The 8281-nt window shown below is 44.5% G+C and overlaps 1 protein-coding gene across 2 annotated transcripts in view; it reads right to left on the reverse strand.

Annotated features, from left to right (window-relative positions):
* ACE2 (angiotensin I converting enzyme 2) overlaps nt 1–7963 on the reverse strand; it is a 33198-nt gene extending 25235 nt beyond the window's left edge. For both annotated transcript variants that reach the window (XM_027689064.1, XM_027689063.1), the window contains exon 1: nt 7933–7963. The gene's annotated coding sequence lies outside the window, so the exon portion shown is untranslated. The remainder of the gene's footprint in view (nt 1–7932) is intronic.
* Nucleotides 7964–8281: the final 318 nt, after the last annotated feature.

The following is an 8281-nucleotide window of genomic DNA, read 5'->3' on the forward strand; positions in this document are numbered from 1 at the left end:
ATAAAAGGCTTTTACTTTTGGTTAATGTTTCCCAAATGTGCTGTCAATGATACAGCTGATCACTTTATCTATAGCCTACCCGTGTCTTTGGTAGCTCAGAATCTGTGAATCCTTTAACAGGTTGGTGATGAGCTGTAAAAATATTTAGAAACTTCACTGAAGCACTAAGCCAAGAACCTTAATTCCCATGCAGGAAAAAACCCCAGTTAGCCTGAGATAGGGTACCTAGTTGGATGTTTAGGCCCATGTTTTAAAAGGCTTTTCAAAGCCCAGGTGATCTGGAGAACAGACATCCTTTTCAAAGCAGTCAAGGCATATAAACCCAGAAATTTAAATGTGCTCACTTCACAGGATCACATCTTGCATAGAGACCTAATCTGAACTATAAATCAACTGGATTTAAGTACTAAGGTGACTAAGACTACTAAAATGACTCCATCTAAATATCTAAATACCTTTGCTAATCTAGCCAGGAACCTTGTGGTTACTGAAAATCAGTGGGAAAATCAATGCATGAATTAGCTCTGGAAATGCAGGTTGGGTTGAGCTTATTGATCAGACAGCGCCTCAGTACTTTTTAAATTAGCCTATTTCTGCTCAGGATCACTTGGTTAGTTCTGTTTTGCATCTTGTGGGGGAGATTTTGAGATGCAACTTTGTAGCCACATCCATAGGGTTGTTTTCCAACCAGAGCAGAGCTTCTCCAAAACCACTATGAGTCTGCATACATGGGAGCAACAGCAATCAGCCCCTTCATTGCCAAACCCTGGGAAAGGAGCTCCAGCCCTCACACCTACGATGGGCTGAACACAGGATGGCCTCAGCAGGGCCACCAGCCACAGACATCCCTGGCAAGCACAGCCAGAAAACAGGGACCTTGAGGAAGCACCTTGCTTCAGTATCTTCTGGGATCCATGTCCTGTGGACAAGTGATCTCTGTCATCCATCTCCAATCCTCTAAAAATCTTTTTCTTCAAGGCAAAATTAACAACATTCACTCAACCATCTCCCAGAGATCATGTTCCCTAAATTTTTTGTTACTCTTCTTGGTGCCATCCAGACTTGCCACATTTTGTGTTTCCTCAGCAATGGTGTCCACATCTGAACATAACTGAAACCTTACCAATGACCAGTACTGCAAACACTGGAGCATCTTGCATGCTGTTCCTCGGTGATACACACCTTCTTTCTGGTGAGATTAGCCACCATCAATTCATATTCTAGTTGAAACCTTTCTGGTAGTGCTACTTGCTCAGCCATTCCCTTTTTTGTCTCTGTACATCTGGTTCTAGGGTGGCACTAATTACTGCATTTTGAATTTGTCTGGGCTGAAGTTCCATCACACTGATTTCAGACCACTTTTCAAAATTTTATGACTGTTGGGAATTGTAGTCCTTCAAAGAACCGCCAGCTTCACAATGCCTGCAAACCTGTTAACACATAGGTTTTCTCCTCCTACATCCAGATTATATGGGAAACACTAAGGCCTGGGAGAGGTCTCACTTAAAATGACCCATCTTCTTGAATGAGAACCGTGAAGCCTGTACTTAAGTAATTACATGCCTTCTGTGATTCTTGTCTTGCTCATCATTTCTCAATTTGCCAGTGAGACTGTTACCTGGTGAAATGTTGAAAGGTTCTTCTTGTGTTGTTGTTTTAGCTGTTGTATGTCAGAGCAGAGAGTTATGTCTATTATTACCTTGATATGATTTCTTCTTCTTCAGTAGAGAACAGGGATTATGATGACTCTTCAACTGTCTTATTTTCTCTTCTGTGGTGTCAAGTTAACTGCACAATCACTGAAACAGTACTTTTTAGGGTACTGAAACAGGGCTGGCTGAAGACAAAATGCCTTTTTACATGCAGATCCTATTTTTCCCCCCTTCACAAGGCTCTGGTGCCTTCCTCAGGGGCAGCTCTGATAGTTGTCACCTCCCTGCTATGAGTCATCTCTGCTCCTTGTCCAGTCTGCCACTGTCACATGCCCGTGCACAGCTCTGAAACGCCCAAGGGATGCCTGCAGGACCCAGGGGACCCTAAACAGTGGGATACTTGTGGAATACCTGAAGGGAAGAGAAGGGTGTCACCTCATTTCATATAGGGAGTGCATCTGCACCTGCATTTAAGTGTGTGTGCAAACAATGTGGTGAGCTGAAAACGTAACAGGCAGAGTCACGTTGAATTATGCTGCAAATTTTTAGGCCTATTTCTAAGTTCTTTTCTATTGCATACCTAAATGCAAACCTTGATATTATATCTGAGGAATAATGCAATAATTACATTCCACCTTTCTTGCCATTGCCTTTACACAAAAGAAAAAAAATCAAGATGTGAGATGAATTAGCACGAAGTTATGTTTTGAAAAAAAGTGTTACAACAGTGAGGCGTCACAGGGCTCCACAAACATCAAACTTTCATGGATGGATTTGTTCCCATTAAGCAGACACATGGGAGACCACTGGATACATAGGATCATAGAATCCTAGAATATCCCGACTTGGAAGGGACCCACAAGGATCATCGAAGTCCAACTCCTGGCCCTGCGCAGGACACCCCAAGAGTCACACCATGTGTCTGAGAGCATTGTTCAAATGCTTCTTGAACTCTGTCAGGCTTGGTGCTGTGACCACTTCCCTGGGGAGCCTATTCTGGTGCCCAACCACCCTCTGGAGTGTGTGTCAGCCTTACTACCATGGCAGGCTTTCTGCAGAACGGCCAGGCTAAGCTGAGAGTGATTTATATTGCTCAAGATGGTGATGGCCATCCATTCTTGGATGAGCTGGGAGCATTTCTTGGTGTGGACCTTCATGCTGGTCCGGAAAACTGGTGAGAGCATGGAGACAGTTTGTGCCACAGCAAAAAGGAAAGAGTAAAGAGCTGAGAAGGAAAAGTATCTTGAGCCTTTTCAGGAAATTCAAACCTCCAGCAAGGGCAGCAAGGCAGAAGCCAATGGGTTTGGATGATAGGAGAAGAGCAACTGAGAGTTTAACCTGATCTCAACCAAATATGTTGTCGTATGAGGTGGCAACCAGCCTGCTTTGCTTGGAGCAAAGCAACTCTCAGTTTGCCGCCATTACAGAACAAAGGCTGCATGTAACCTGGCATGCTAATACAGGCTCCTTCTCCTCCAGTGTGCCAGTCCTCCCCTCCACCCCCTAGGCTGCAGCGTGAGTTGTGGCTCCCAGCTCCTACCTGATACTTCCAGTCCTGTCCCCAGGGTCCGAGTTGTCTGACATCTGCTTAGATTGCTGCCCACCAATGTTCATCCATACCCTGCCTCTGTTCGAGCAGTTTTCTGCCTCATCACTCATGTTGGCTAAGCTGTGCTATGAAACTAGGACTGCAATAACAGAGAATTGCATTTAGGACATGCTTCAATAAGAAACCTCTATGTTGTGTATTGGGCACCACACACCCTTAAAATGACTTAAAATACCATTATCAGGCCATTTTTTCTACACAGCAGCACTGTTAAAGCTTTCTGCTACACTATGTCGTTCTGCCTGGTGCATAAAGGACAGACATAAGCATTACTCAGTGACCAGTTTGTAAAGAGGGGCTCTGAAGGGCTGTGGCTGCACAAAACCGGGTCTGCCTGGCCTGAAGCATCCCCAGGGAAGATGAGCTGCCGTGGGACAGCCACCCCACTGCCTGCACAGCGCTGCAGCTGCCCCACTCTCTGCCACTGCTCTGCTGCTTGCCAAAGAGCAGCGTACATCAGTTAAATACCTGGCAAATCCTTGCTCTGAGGACTCCCGTAAAGTGGCTTTATGGAGGCAGTGGACAGCCCAGGGGCGGCTTCAGCCCCTCCACACATCTCCCTGCAGCAGTGCTGGGAGAGGGGCCGCGCTGCCCCAGCTGCACCTGGGCATCACTGGGGGGCAAATCCCCGATCCTCTCCCTCTTTCTCGTGCTTCAAACTGGGGGCTGGGCAAATAGTCCTTTTAATCCCCCAAACAGCCTTTTTCCCACATGACTAACTCTTCTGCATGCGTGACATCCGCCTTTTTTCGGATGAAAGCCCTCCTGCCAGTGCTGGGACTGGGGAGTTGGCTCCCTGGCTCACCAGCTGCCCTCAGCCCCTGCAACAGGGGCTTTCCTGCTGGGAACACTCCTATAAGAGGAGGCTTTCATGAGATCCTTGCGTCCAGTCTCTAGGTGGGGAGCGGAGCTGTGTGGCAGCAAGGAGCGTGGATATCTCTACTCCTCTGCAAGCAGGCACAGCCTGTCCTGCTCGACATCTGAGCCACCAGGGACGAGCTCCCACAGAAAAGGCATGTACCAGCAGACAGTCTCAGCTTAAGCATCAGCAATTTGGGCTTAGCTGGCTCTTCCTCTGCAGCAATGACACAGGGCAGATGAGTGGCTGGTCAGATTAATTCTCCGTTGCCCAGCATGAATGGAGGTCAAGGCGGCAAGTGCAGGGCACAGAGACTCTACTCCTGCTGCCCCACTCAGGACATCCACCTCAGAGGGGAGAAGGGAAGGGAGGTTTCCACTTGGCTGGCACTCACCTCCTGCACCCACCTCCTGGTTCGACCACACGGCCATATTCTAGTGACCTCCTGGAGCAGGGAGGGGTTTGTACCCCACTGGTCCAAGGCTGGGGCCAGTGCCTTTGACAACAAATCCGTACCTCTCCATAACCTCCTGTTCCAAGGCAGGCTGATCCACTCCCTGTTTTTCAGACAGAAAAGCTGTCACACAACAACTTTGCACTCAAAGGTTGCCAACAGGCTGGTGGCTGTTTTCCAAGTCAGAGTGCTCAGCATAACCAAGGGAGAAAGTGCCCTGTGGGCAGGGGCAAGCCTCTCATCTGAAGACAACATCAGGAGCTGTGTAAAGATGCTGTCAGTTGCCTGAAGCATCAGGAAACCAAAGTGTTTTTGCAAGGTTTAGGAGAAAGCTTTGAAGCTGAATGATTTTCAGGAAGGCAATGAGTGTACAAACTGGCAGGTTAAATTAGGATATCATAAAGTGTTATTTTTGAAGGCTACGGTCAAAATCAAGACAATATGTTGAGAAGGCAGAGGAGAGGCAACAACTCAGGGGCATGGTGTTCTGTATTCCTTGCACCTTGTCCATTACAAAAAGCCACCTTGCCCCACCAGTGAAGGGAAAGGTATTGATCCTGTGAAACATGGCTTTTCATCCAGGCAACCCATGTTTCTCATTTCAGTTTTACTAAGGTGGGAGTGAGCAGTCTCAGTTCATTTACAGTGACCGTGTGTTTGCACATCAGCACCTGCAAAGTTGTTTAGATACAATATCTTAAAGAATATTAGTCCAAAGTCTAAAATTCCTGTTGGTCCACAACTGATAAAAGCTACATACTGTAATTTGTAGCAATTAGAATTTAAATTATAGGAGAGAGGCAGAAGCTGATGGAGAGATAATGCCGGCACACTCTTGCAGTTTCTCTGAAATTAAATGTTTTCCATTTAGCCATTGCTGTAGCTAATAAGATGCTTTGATAGCTTCAAATTGTCACCTCTAAGGGAAAGGGAAACACAGTAGGAAGGAAGAGGACAGACTAGCAAAATCAAACTTTACCTTTTGATCTTAGGTCAAATTCAGTTCCTACTGAACCTGCTGACTTTACTCAGAACGAAGTTAAATTTGTTCTATAAAGGTGGAATTCCTCTGAACTGATGCAAACATGAATCCAGCCACAAAATATCCAGTTAAAACACAAGTTTATTATGCTAAGTGCATTCACAGTGCTTAATGTATTCATAAAACTGAACATACTGATACATTTGTGCTGGCAAGTGTGTACCACTCGTCACTGTCAATGTACTTTAGCTTTATGTGATTTGAAAACTAGCAAGTTTAATCTGTGAAATTAGGTGTATCTAACTGCAAATTTTTCATTAGCAATTGTCTGTTAGTGTAGGAAGCTGTGGTGTCACTCTGTTGCACACATCCCTTCTTGCACACCACATTTAAAGGAAACAAAAACCATGAGAGGCCAAAAGGATCTGCTCGTAAAAAGCCAAGCACAGATTACTCATTGTGGACAGCTGGTCACTGCGTTTTCCATAAAAACTAGACATATTTAAAACAGCTCATTTCATGAGTCACAGGTCACTGCACTGATGAACTGACCAAATTTCTGAGGGTATCTGAGCCATGTTTAAGAGTATCTAGAATCACAGACTCCTACTTTTCACTGAGTTATTTCATGTCTTTGTTGTGCTTCTGCCCTTAGCTTGAAAGTAATTTCTTTTGTTTTCCCACATGTGGGAGCTTACACATGAAAAACTCTTCTGTCAAGATGTGATAACATTTCTTGCTTGGTCAAAACTGATGCCCAGTTCTTGAAAAAAATTATCAAACCAGAAGCTCATGAGCTAATACTGTGATTTGTATTAATTTGGGAATTTTTCATTCTCACAGCGATGAAGCAACAAGAGTTGAATCCTGCCCTGAGGCACCTTGTGCCCACTTCACCCTTCTCTTTTGTGAACAACAGCAGAAACAATAGACTGGCTTTCCTCAAAATGTAGAACAAAGGTGGCCCTTTATGAAGGCACAGCCAGGAAAGGGTTCTCCATGAAGATCAATGTGACAGAAGCAAACGTGTACCCAGACAGAGAAATGGGTGTATATTGTCTGCACAAGGCCCATGAGGTCACCCCTCCAGGCTCTTCAGCACCAGCAGAGCCCCAGGAGAATACTGGGTGCAGTTGTGAGTACCAGGCTTCAAGGTAGGCTGACAGGGAGATGCTTAGGGGTAAATACCACAGACAGACTCTGTTGAGACTTTATGCACTGTCCTGGAAGAGAGGAGGCAAATGCTGCTGTGACAGAACAAGCTTCAGTGTAGTTTTTTTCCACAAAGAGTAAGCATTAGTTTGCAGGACAGTGATTAACTTTCCTTAAAGCAAGTGGCAGAATAGTGGGAGTAAGGACTTCAGTGTCTGCCCACAGTTTGCAATATTCCCTAAATAAATATTGATAAACAAGGACTACTAATTTCATTTACAATACCAGTCTGTGGTTGATACAACTCTGAAGGTTGTGCACAGCAAATGGTTGTGGCACCACTAATGTGGTCACTAATTTAAAGAGGGCACTGCAGAGTTCCCAATGTTCTTCAGCACTCTAAATGTGTAGCTAATAACTGACAGCATAAACAACTTACTTATGCATGATTTGTGCTCATTCTAGCTTAGACATCAATGCTCCCTCTCAAGTAAACTGAACAGAACAGTAACATCCCTTCTGAAATGTCAGCTTGCTGGGGATATGGAGCTAGTGATAAACATTGCAGATTTTCTTAAATCAGAACTTCTCTGGGTTTATTGCTTCATTTCATTGAATTTTCCTTTCTCCTCTCTTTTCTCAAACACAGCTCTTGAAAACGAAACAGTTCAGTCTCAAGCACTGAAGCAACTCATTTTTTTTAGGAAGCAGTTCCCCTTATAGTCTATATTGCTTATTACTCACTTTCCTGTTTGTTATCAGGTGTTGCATGGCAGGTGGTTTAGAGGAAAAAAAAGGTGCAAGTACATAAAATATCTTGGCCACATCCTCCAGGGATATACGTTGTCATTGTACCATTTGCAGGCTATGAGACAGGCTTTACCAAATAAAAGTGCTCTTTTTTTTCTAATATGATCCTGCTGCACAGACTAGAGATTTATTTCTTCTACATAGCACTATGCCCTTGATTAACCTCTTTTGTGGTATCTATTTCAGTGAAAGAGCTAATACCAACACTGACTTCAAAGTGTTGCTAAGTGTGGTATCTGCCTGTTCATGTATCATTTGCTTCTCTCAAGCCATTTTCTGTCAGCAGAGAGTAAGCAAGATGTATGCTCTGGGTGAATCCCATATCATCATTAGCAGAAAATTACGCCAAACTGCTGTAAAGTAATTATACAGCTAGAAGGTGAGCTGGGAGGAAGACAGTGATTAAATACCTACCTCAGAGTCAGCCCACATTGCATAATGTTTTGTTCAGAGGCTTTCAATCTATTTTCAAGTTGCTAGCCAGTGCCATGGGCTGAACAGAACCTTCATTCAGGCCTTGAGAAGTATGCTCAGATAAGCTTGGCCCTTTTTCATCTCAAGTGAATTTTATTTCGGTATCATATAGTACAATACAGGATAACAATAAATCTTACTGGGTAGCTCGAGGTTACTCTTGCACCGCTAAGCTGTTCTCACTGAAATCTTTCACAGGTTCTTGCAGAGGTGCTGCAGTTACAACGATCCATTGTGGTTGCACCGAGATGTGGCTATCTGTCATAGAAAGGATGTGAAAAGTGTGAAG

The sequence above is a fragment of the Neopelma chrysocephalum genome, unplaced genomic scaffold (assembly GCF_003984885.1).
Source record: "Neopelma chrysocephalum unplaced genomic scaffold, ASM398488v2 Primary Assembly neopelma1_76, whole genome shotgun sequence".
NCBI classification, from domain to species: Eukaryota; Metazoa; Chordata; class Aves; order Passeriformes; family Pipridae; genus Neopelma; species Neopelma chrysocephalum.